Here is a 12,189-nt window from a genome sequence, read left to right as displayed (position 1 = left end):
ATTTATGTAGACAGACAGATATACATATTCATCCAGTTTATTTCCTTCAGTTTATGCGACACTCTGTCTTCGCCTCATATCAAATATCAACCTCAAACAAAAATTTTGTAATTTCTTATTGCGTCTGAAATCCCTATTATCTTAACACGGCCCATATATTATACTATCACAGAAGTTCATGTGTGAGAGAACAATTGAATCACATAGTTCTTTCTTTGTGCTTTGATTTAGAAATTTTCTCTGAGGGTAGATCATTTTCAAATTAACATAGCCATAGCTTTGAGGTGACATGCTCCGTGAATTTGAGTTTATTGTCAATTATCAAATCCAGATTTCTAGCGGATGTTCTGAAAGAAATAATCTCATTAGCCATACTAATGTTCAAAGATGCCTGCAATTCTTCTCTGATTCTATCATTACAAAAAAGTATTGCCATGGGTTTTTTGGATTGATTTCCAATAAATGTTCATTTGATATTTTAAAAAGTTTTTGCAGATCACAGTTGAGAGAATATTCAGCTGCTGCAGTATCTGAAGGGTTAAAGGAAAAGTATAGCTGCGTGTCGTCTGCGTATATATGATACTTGCAATGAGTTATGACTTTACGACCTGTGCAGTATAAATTTAATAAAATAATGGACTCAAAATACTCCCTTGAGATAAAGCGGTGGTGACAGTAATCGCAGTCGATGTTTCTTTTTTAAACACTACTCGCTGCTTATAGGAATGATTTTATCAAATCGCAACCTCGCACAGAAAAGCCGATATGATTTAGAATTGCCAATAGAATTATATGATTCAACATATCGAACGCTTTTGTGTAGTCTAGCTACAGCTGTAACCTGGCGGAAAACCTAATTGTTTCGCTGGTAGATAATTTATCGAGTTGATAAATGGTACTATTGTAGACTCAGTGGTATGAAAAATTATGTGTTTCAAAATAATGAGCCAATTTCTGTGAGGTTGTGTTCCAAAATTTTGCAGAAATACAAATGATGGAAATAGCGCAATAATTATCGATTAGAGGAAAGTCGCTTTATTTACAAAGAAAAATGACTGTCGAGTGCTTGAAACTTTGGGAAAATTCCCAGCGGAGAGAACCCGATTGATGACTTCTTTCAAATAATTTGTTGCATGCCTTCAATTCGTTCATCGTTGTTTAGAGAGGCATTAACAAAAGTCCTAGATATTCATCTAGCTGAGAAAAATAAATCTGTTTTCGTTTTTTATATAGTTGTGGTTTTCCACCCGCATAAACACCACACCTGATCATGATCAAAGGAATGCATGATGCAATATCCACCAACCCGCAGCAAAAACCACCCTTCGCTTTGTAACCTGTCGCGACTATGTTCTCCCTGATAGGAAAGAGCATCCATGCGATGTAGGTGGCGCTGCCTCCCCGCACCAACTTTTAATTTAAGCTATCGACTTCATATGCAAATCACGCGTGTCGTTTAGCCAGATCAGTTATTTTATGGCAAAGTGCGGGAGCTTCTCCGATATAAGAATCGATGGCGTAAAATGGGGTTGGGTGGGGGCGGCCGGGGGTGGCGGTTTATCGGGCGGTACCTGTAGCAAGAAGGGCTGCCTTCCTCCATCCCGAACAGCAATAACATAAAACAGAAGCAATTCATTTCTATAGCACGCACTCGGGATCTTATTACTATTCAATGATGCAGCATCTGCCGCACGGTTATGGCCTTTTCAGGAAACGGGAAAACTCCATATGGCACGGGATCATTTCGCTACACCAAATTCGAATTTTCTGGATTTGCCAGAAGTCGCGGAGGAAGAGTCGAGTAATGGGGTTTGATCTCTGGTATTTGGAATGGATTTTACTCAGTTATAAAAAACATTGATTTCATTGGTTCGGACTTCCATTGTCTAATATATAAAATGATTTGAAACCCCTAAGACAACTAAAAAAGAAGAATTTAAAATAAATGACTGTAAATAGGACACAATTATATCAAGCAAAAAAACCTGAAATGAAATAATAGTGAAATAAAATACAAGTGAAAATAAAACAGTTGAACAAAAAAATAAGAAAGAAGAGGTACAAAATGAAAATAGAGATAAAAATAAAAAAGTTAAGAGATTTCAAGCCAAGTTAGTTCACGACGATTCGATTGTTAGTATCCACAATCGTTTTCGGGTGAAGACATTTTGTACTTCTTTATTTTCATTTTTCGTTCAATTGTTTTTTTTTTAATTATATTCCATTTCATTATTATTTCATTTCAGGTTATTTGCTTAATATAATTGTTATCTATTTACAGCTATTTATTTTAAATTCTTCTTTTTTAGTTGTTTCAGATATCATTCCATATATTAGACAATGGAAGTCCGAACTAGTGAAATCCATCATGAAACATTGCCAATCACCTTCAAACAGACCATAAAAAAACATGTTTTCAACCTGCAGTTTGCTAAGAATTATGGATTTTTGTGTATACTTCCTTGAGTGATTTCATACAAATGACATTATTCGGGTGATTTTATGGAAAAAGTTTATATGAAATACATTGCTTCCGAAATACTTGAAGGCTGTTGAAATTTTCCGAAATTATTATTTTTTTTTGGCAGCCGTCTAGACGATATGAAAAGCAGTAGCAATAGTAAGTTCGAAAATTTGTCTGACGAAATGTCTAATGCAGTAGCTGCTGCTGTAGCAAAATTATTGCCTGAAATATCATAGTCCAGGTACGAAAACGTTTATAATTTTTGTTTGAAGGTGGTTAACAATGTTTCGTGATGCATTTCATCAGTTCGGACTTTCATTGTCTAGTATGATACAAATTGATTTGAAACCCCTGAAATAATCTGTGAAAAATTGAAAAGAATAACTGAAAAACAATTTTATTAGTCAAAAAAAACTGAAATTACAATGAAATAACACACAAGCAATAACCAAAAAAAAAATCAAACTATTAACACGAGCTGAAAAATTAAAGAATTATCAACAAGAAATGATAATTAAAAATATAAAATTAAAAGATTCTAAACCAAGTTACTTCACAACGATTCGATTGTTAATATCCACAATCTTCTTCGGGTGATAACTGGACCTATCTTTCTATATCTGATTATTTACAGGTCATTCGACTGCTTCCACCTATCCCCTCTTCCCTCTCACCACTTCCTTGGTTTTTAGCGGGAGCTGACCGTTTGGCGGGAGTTGGTCGTGTTCCGCTTAAATAGAGGTTTCCATATGTTACGTATCCCTACGCTAGCTTGGCTGAATGCATTGTTAGACAGCATATGCGGCTTTGAATTTTCCCTTGAACCAGTGTTCCTTCTTGTGAAAGATTTCAGCTTGAGCCCACTTGATGTTATGTTGATGAGTCCAAACATGCTCTGCTATTTCGGATTTACTGGTTTCTCCGCGCTGTGTGAGTTTTTTGTGCTCGTCAATACGAACTTTCAATGGCCTCTTAGTTTCACCGATGTATGATTCTCCGCACTCGCAGGGTATCCGGTAAATGCCATTCTTGGAATCGTAGTCCACGTTTGGTGGCCTGATTTTCGTGAGACTGCTACGGATAGTGTACTCAGATCTGAAGCAGGTTCTGATGTTATACTTGGAACCAATCCTTCTCACCCTTTCCGACAATCCTCTGATGTAGGAAAGGACAAGTACTGGTTTTGGTGGCTTCTCTTCCTTGTGTAGCTCTTGCTGTCTTCTAGCTCAAGCCTGTTCTACCATCACTTTGGAGTAACAATTCCGATGAAGGTCATTTTTAGTGATGCCTAGTTCCTTTTCGATACCTTCCTCTATATTGCAGAGCCCGGAAGAACGGTATGGTGAAGTCTTGATGATTCCTCTCTTAGTCGTTTGATGGTGGTTGGATTCCTGGATCATATACTGTCCTGAGTGAGAGAGTTTTCGACATACTGATGTTTCCCATTAAGTGTCGGTCCTCTTCACCAATACGTCCAAGAATGGCAATCCGTGATGGAATGACTCACGTTGTTGATGTGCTTGAGGAAAGTGTCTAGTTCTGTATTCCCATGGTTCCATATTATGAAGGTGTCGTTCGCGTATCTCAACCAGACTAGGAGCTTCTTGTGGGTTTGTTCAATGGACACAGTTTCAAACCACTCCATATATATATTGGCTATAACCGGTGAAAGTGGCGGTCCCATTGGCAGTCCCTCATCTTGCGTAAAGAATTAGTTCTTCAGTTGGGAGTAGCAGTTTCGTACACAGCATCCTAGTAATTCCATAATTACTTGTATCTTTAAGTTTGTTCTATCTTTCAGGTCCCCACCTTCGGATAGCTTCTTCTGTATGATTTGAAGTGCGTTTTCGACAGGAACGTTGGTGTAGAGGCTTTCCACGTCGAAATTTATCAGTTGATCCTGCTCTTTTCAGCTAATCTTTTTAATTTTTCACAAATTCTTTCAGGGATTTCAAATCAATTAAATCATATAAGACAACGGAAGTCCGAACTGATGAAATACGTTAATAATTTGTTCTCGAAAAGATTGGATATTTGAGAAATGTAAAGTTATAAGAGAGGACGTTATTTTGTCTCGTTTGGTGTAAAAATCTGAAACTCTCAAACCCTTTACTTCGTGGAGCATATTACTTTTTGCTAGAAAGTACCATTTCAGTGAGGAAAGATTTAAACATAACCACTCTCCCAAAGGTTACCGCATTTTTCAAAAGAAAGAATGTTTGTTATAGAAAACAGAAAAAAACATCTCTTTGATATAGTTCATAGTATGATTTTCACTATAAAGGGTTTTACAAAAACCGCGATACGATACGTACGATAAAGTGTAGTAATGAGATTCAATATGGATTTTCAAGTTTCGGCCAGTTCTATTCAATTATTATTGAAGAAAACACAAGTCTTCAACAGCGAGCAAATCAACAAATTCCATTTGGAAAGAGAATAATGAAACATATTTGATGCTTGATATAATTTTAACAAAACATTACGATTGTAGCATATGACAGTATCAACTTAATTTGAATTATTTTCAGGTAGCAACAATCATTGGGTGGGCTAGAGCCTGTATAAAAAAAGAACTAATAAAATATGAATTGATTCAATAAACAACAAGAAAGACATGTTGCTTGTGAAAATTACAGATTTCGAAGCAAACATTGTGAGAACTTTTGTTGTAATATTCATCTTTACGGCTGTGCTATACTACTCCACATAACATATTATTGGAAAATTACAAAGAAGGGAACTGTTCAATTCAGCCTGTTGGTTTCCACAGTTTTAAATTAACCCAATTCTGGAAATCACACAGACTATAGCATTCTCGAACTTTAGCGATTTAATTTGCTGATAATAGTGGAAACACGGTGGCTGGAAGTCTACCAATGTCGCTGAAGGATTTATAGACAATTCACCTACAAAAATATGATAAATTGACAAGGTCATTCAATAATTATCAGATGAAAAACAATCAATGTTAAACGGAAACTTTATCTTCTGTTCTGACTTCAGAGACATTTGAATATACCAAGCATTTCAAACAAGTTGAATTCCTTCAATATTAGTGTTTCTTCAATCATATCATTGGCAGATATTTCCAACATCTGTCTTCGAGTAGTCATTTCTGCTTTAATGGAAAGTAATTCAAAATCCCTTCTCAATAAGATATCACTCGATTGCAACTCTCAAACTCATCCACGAGTATTTCTTAATCAAAACTCATCAACCTTTACAAACAAGCTCTATGTGTTCTCAATACTCGTCCCTGACATGAATAAAAATACTTTTTTCCACATCGAACGCTGACTAGATTCGTTCTTCGTCTTTCACTTATTATTAACTCGGGCTTGTTCTTTGAGGACAGTTGAGTTCAGAATTATATTTGTGGTTCGGCCTAGTACTACTGGCAAGATCTACGGTAGCTCGAATCATTGCTGTTTCATCATTTGTGCGTTGGGTTTTGGCTCTGGATTTCAACTCGTTGTCTGGTCTAAATAATCTCTCATCAAATGAATCAGTCGGTTTCGTTGAGATGCTGAGTTTATTTGGGTGAGTTCCAATAGGTATGACCTGCAATTAGCCTTTCTAAAATAGACCCTACGATCGAGAAATCATAGCTCCTTACAAAACTTTGAGGAAATATTTTCCCCGTTGAAGTTCACTTTTGACACAAAAATATTTATTCAGACATCAAACAACATCAATTTCCATTGTCAAACAATCAGATAGCTGATAATAATGATTATTTCATCAAGGTGTCTTGATTTTTAATGTATCATGCAGTAATGACGTACACTAAAATTATTATGATTAGAAGAGGGGTTCACCGTACTACCTTGAGGGACCCCATGCGCCATTTTCTGAAAGTCCAATGACGAATTTATTGATGAACATCAGCCAATATTGTTCATGAAATCATAATGCACGATGTTAATTGTGAGCCACACCTTAACGCAAAGTTGTTTGGCCAACTTAATTTGACATTTTTTGTTTCAGTGTTTGACAAACTCAGTCATGGAGAGGTACAGAATTGTACTCCTTCGAAAATGAGATCGGCTAAGCAGTTACTGTCAATGGTGTTCGTTATCGTGAGATGATAACAAACTTCTTGTGTCCAGACATTGAGGATATGAACCTGAACGATATGTAGTTCCAACGGGATGTTGTCACTTACCACGCAGCCAACGGAACAATGACATTTTTGCACGAGAAATTCAATAGCCGTGGTATCTCATGTCGTGGCAATGTCAATTGACCGCCACGATCATGTGATTTGACACCGTTGGACCTCCTGCTTTGGGGATATCTGAAACTATAAGTATACGTCAATTTTGTCTCAGAGTCATTTAAAATATGGATCATCAGATAGATAGAGCCAACAGTTTATGCTTGAGGAAGCTAGTGTATAGCGAAACACGTGTCGCGGTTTTTGTTAAACCTTTTATAGTGAAAATCATACAATAAACTGTAATGATTAGTTTTTTTTTCAAGATGATTCAATGAAAACTCTTTCTTTGACTAACAATTAACATCGTGCGTTTTGGTTGGACCACCCTTTACATCAACATGACTGTCAATGTTGACTAGTGAAAATTATACGATCAGTGAATGACAGGGTGTTTTTTATTTACGGAAAAAATTGTTTTTCATGAAATAAGCTTCAGAACACCTTGTATATCCTCAATAACTCGAAGTTCTGCTAAGCCGGTCATCTCAAAACTCCACCGTCGTAGTATCCGAAGCAAGAAGAAACGTGGCGCAAACCTATTACACAACTTTAATGACGCCGCCGCTAATCTTACCTCAGGCCGGGCCGCTCAATTTTCACACTCCCCCTCCCCAGTTCCTAAGAACGGAACGGCCCTCACAAATCTCAGGAGCAATGCAATCTATCCTGCTAATTAAAACATATGTAATGGCAGAGTCACTGCTCTAGATCACCGGCAGGACAATGCCGTATCTGTGTGCAGGATGATATCGACTCTGGAGGATTTGTCTTTCTCATTTCTTCGAATGGTTGAGCACTGGAGTTATGTGGAGTTCGTGGACCCGAGGGAGCGGTGTAATGTGTGTTAGGAGATGATTTTATGGGGACATTATTTCCATCCATTGGAACGATTTGTAAAAGTGTGATGTTTGCAAAATAGCAAACGTTGACATTCAAAAAATACCCCACACCTGACACCAATTCTAATTTAAAAGTGTTGTGAGTGAATCGGTCGTTATAAATGATTATTTTGTGGTTGAATGGATCAGAGCAGACCTTTTAAAATGATTATCAAATATTTTCAAGTATGTTGCGACTTTTTCCTGTTCCCAAGCCTGAAGAGACCCACCAAAGGACTGCGTTCTGCGACGATTGAGGAGATAAAAACTGAATCTCTGATAGCTGCTCAAGGATTTACCAAAAATTACATATCATAACTGCTTGAGGAATTAGAAAAAACGTTGTCATGAGTATATTATTTGTGAGGGAATTCACTGTGAAGAGGAGAAATTAAATATTTATTTATTCATTCAACGGCAAAGCCAATTTACAAAAACATATTCAACAGAGTGTGAGGAACTACAAAGTATTTTTAATGCTCATGTCTGATGTCTACAATTGATGTGTACAATTGACAATTTTACAAAACATTTAGCAAAGTGTCAAATACAAAATATTAATGAATCCTTATGACAAGTGACTATATTACTAAAAGATGAAACAATTCTGGAACTCACAAGAAAAAAGATGTAACAAATCTGGTACTTACAAAGAAAATGGTAAGGTAAGAAAAGCTTTGAAAACACTATAGCCTTCTCAATTGATTTTCAAAGACCTGAAGTGATACATTAGACAGATCTAAGTTATTATCATTTCCCAGCTTCAAAATACGAGGCATCGGACTGTTCAAAACATAATTGGTATAGAAAAAATGCATATGAAACATGTCAGGATTTCTCGTATCTTTTAGTTTAATATAAAAAGTTATTAGTTAAAGTAGTTGTGGGCAGATTATCTCACTATTTATTAATTTTAAGGGGAAACCCAAGTCCATAGAAATTCTCCTATTTTCCAATGGCTTTATATTCAACTTGGTCAAGAGTTGACTGTACTCATATTCATTTCTTTAGATACCAAAGTGAAAAGAACAATTCTTCAAGAATTTATTTTGAACATTAAAAAAAAATCTGTTCAAAATCTGTTTTTCCGTTAATCAGCTGTCGCCCCCATATGAACGACAACTCTCAGCAGTTGAAAAACTTGTGCGAGCTAACGACTAACGAGGCCTTACCTTTCAACGTGCGATTCCTAACACGGTTGCAAAAATCATCCCAGCTTCAAACAGATACATGCACTCGAGAGAAGTATCTGGTCGGGGCGGGAATCGACCCCATGACCTTCCGATCGAGAGTCGGGCGCACTACCACTGCGGCCAATTCCTCAATCAAACCGAACAATATGGATGAATAAATGAATATTTTATGAGAAAAATTGGAGTTCACCTCATTTTTTGAACATAGCCCATATTCTTCATGAAATGAATGACATTTTTCGTTTCTATTTGTTCATCATATCGTATATTGGTTATTGTATTGTACTGTTTGTGTTAAAGTGACTAGCAAGAAATAACGAACGATTGATCCGTCGATTGATTGATTGATCATTTGATTGATTCATTCATTCATTGGTAGGTCCTATTATACCATTATAAGAAACAACACACTATTATTCAAATATTGATGTCAGATTGAGTTTATTTGAATATCGAATCGACAGCCGTGTTTGTCGGTGGTTCAAGCCCCAGGCTGAACGATCGATTTCCACTTACTATCCAACCGGTGTTAGGAATCACACGTTGAAAGATAAGACCTCGTTAGTCCTTAGCTCGCACAAGTTCCGACTTCTGAGGGTTGTCGTTCGTAGGGGTGCGACAGCTGGTTAACGGAAAAACAGGTTTCAAACAGATTGTTACGATGACATCGTTCCATTTTTACCATTTTTTCTGAGGATGTCTCACTTTCAACTCCGGACTGAATGGATCATAAATAATAGACCATTTATTCTAATAATTTGATCTTTCGAGTTTCCTAACACTTATTGAAGTCACGAAGCAATTTTGAAAATTACCTAATTTTTTTTTCAATGCGTTTTTCGTTTCATATGAAACGACAATGAACTTGGAACTATCGTTTTTCTTTCTTAGATTCATGAGAATTCTCTGAATTAACATTTCCTAATTGTTTCCTCTGACATATTCTCTGACAGTTTCCAATTCTTTAGCTTTCTTTGCTTATCTATCTATCTATCTATCTATCTTAACCAATCTATCAATGAGAAGATGTAGTCCAGTAATTTTTCATTTTATGTTCACCTGTCTCATCACTATGAGTTATTGCAGAAAATGGTGAGTCCGAAGTAAGAAATGGCGAAGGAGGTTATAACATTTTCGACCAAATATGTTATTTATGGCGCAGTCGCCTGAGACAGACAGTTTAGTTTCAGACACCGAAGTGACAATAAACAAATAGGAAAGTGATCAAGTCGAGTTTAATTTCAAGTCTGAATTGAGAGGGGTATATTTTTGAGACAAAAAAGTTTTGGTTTTCTACATCTTTATACATGATACATACATGGAAGATATCAATACTAGTATTCCTAATATGAAAGCTTCTTTATTCAAAGCATTCGCAGAAGTAATCAGTTTCATCTGATAGAGTAATAAAGACTGCCTACTTTAAAAGTCAGATTCAAAGACTTGCCCCTCGATTCATGGGATCTTCCCATCAAGACGCTTAGGAATTCCTTCGATATCTTTTAGAAGGTTTTCACATGAGAACCTCAATGGAATTACTGAGAAACCTAAACGGATCTTAACGGAGATTGAGCGTTAACGGAAAAGCTCAAGATTCCTGGCTGAGATACTTGAACATAAACAACTCTAAGATTGTTGATAAATTCGTTGGTCAACTGAAATCTACTATTGAAAGCACACACTGTGGATTCTCATCAGTAATCTTCAATCCATTCTGGGATTTGTCTCTTCCTATACCACAAAGAACTGGCCAATTGAGTTTGTCACAATGCTTGGATTTCTTCACAACAGAGGAAACCCTGGATGGAGATGAAAAACCAATCGGTTCGAGGTGCAAGGAAAGAAGAAAATGCACGGATTAGATAGGAGCAATTATGCAGCAGACAATGTATATGCACTTTCGAATTACAGTGGGACTACTTGCAATGGGCATTACACAGTATATTGCACGTGAAATAAATACAACGATTCACACGTGTCCCCAATTTCACCAAAAAAAATGTGGGAATATTCCAGAGAAAGAAAGGAAGCAATCAATTAAGAAACATACGGCAAAACATTGAAGAGAGTATTCCTTGGATTATCCTGAGGATATTTTTTCTTCCGATGATTTTTATAGGGCGCCTTGTTTCCAAAATACGGGGCGAAAAAAAATTTCGACAATAACAATTTTGATAATTTTGGAATCATTAACGTAGCCAAAATAAAAGTAAAGCGAACTACACCGGACCTACCAAGTTATAAAAAATCTAATGATTTCGTTAGTACCTATCAAAAACATTTCCTTTACAGTGAAAGATGTGGAAGATTTCAGAAATGGGATACTTGCTGGATATAACGCAATCAGAAATAATCCTAGTGTTTCTGAAAGAGTTCGGGAGTCTATGAGGAGAAGATTGGATTCTTGCATCCGACCGGGGGGGGGGGAGGAGGTAGTAATTTTCAAGAGTTCTTGTAAATTAAGAAACAGTAAATGTTATTTCAAACAAAGCGCCATATCAAAAATCATCAAAGGACAAAATATTTTTAGAATAGTCCTAGAAATAGTCCCTTAAATTTTTGCCGCATGTTTAATAAACACCCTGTATACAGAGATGTGTAGATCATGCAAAGAAGTAACTTTCAGACAGAAACTTGAAGAAACAAGTATTTTTCTTATTACAAAGTACAATGTGAGTTTGAAAGTTTTTGTGTTAGAAAAGTTTTAATTTTTTTAATGATTTGAATTGAAATGGCTTGGAATTTTCACTGTATTGAAAGAAAAGGAAAGGTACAGGAGTACTTGAAGTATATGAGAGAAATTTCTACAGTATCAGTCAGTAACAGTTATTTTGAAAATTCAATAATAATTATAATAATCGTCTTTATTCATCGACATAATAAAAAAAATGAAATACAAAAATTTTGAACAATAATTAAGGGTCAATGAAAAGGTGAAGTATCAGCCTAGGCTGCTTTTCAACTTAACCTAGCGAAAAAAAAAAGAAAAATATAGGTGAATCATAGAAGACTATAGAAACATAAGTGAATCATAGAAAAATATTAAAGTAAAATTCGAGTATTAGCGTATATAAAATCAGAAATACTTATTTCCAGAACAATTTATACTCGTGTGAGTATAAAATATAAAAGTACAAATCAAATAGAAATTAAATTTTTTTACAATAATTTAGATTTTAAAAAAAAGTAATAATTTAGTTCTAAATATAAATATAAATATGTGCCTAAATTCTTGTAAAATATTTTCACCTTAGTAAACACTTATTAACATTCATTTATAACCCTAGCGTAAACAATAATCATATACAGGTCCGTTTCAAAAGCAACTCTATAGTGACTGAAGTAAGATTTTCTTCTTGAAATTGTATTAAGAGAAGTTCCAAAACTCCTTGGGAAGAAAGTTACAGAATTTAGGTGCAGAATATGGAAAAG

This window comes from Leptinotarsa decemlineata, unplaced genomic scaffold (genome assembly GCF_025532065.1).
Source record: "Leptinotarsa decemlineata unplaced genomic scaffold, Ldec_3_MD MMD2_tig00000008_RagTag_RagTag, whole genome shotgun sequence".
Lineage (NCBI taxonomy): Eukaryota > Metazoa > Arthropoda > Insecta > Coleoptera > Chrysomelidae > Leptinotarsa > Leptinotarsa decemlineata.
Note: the sequence above shows the minus strand (reverse complement) of the source record.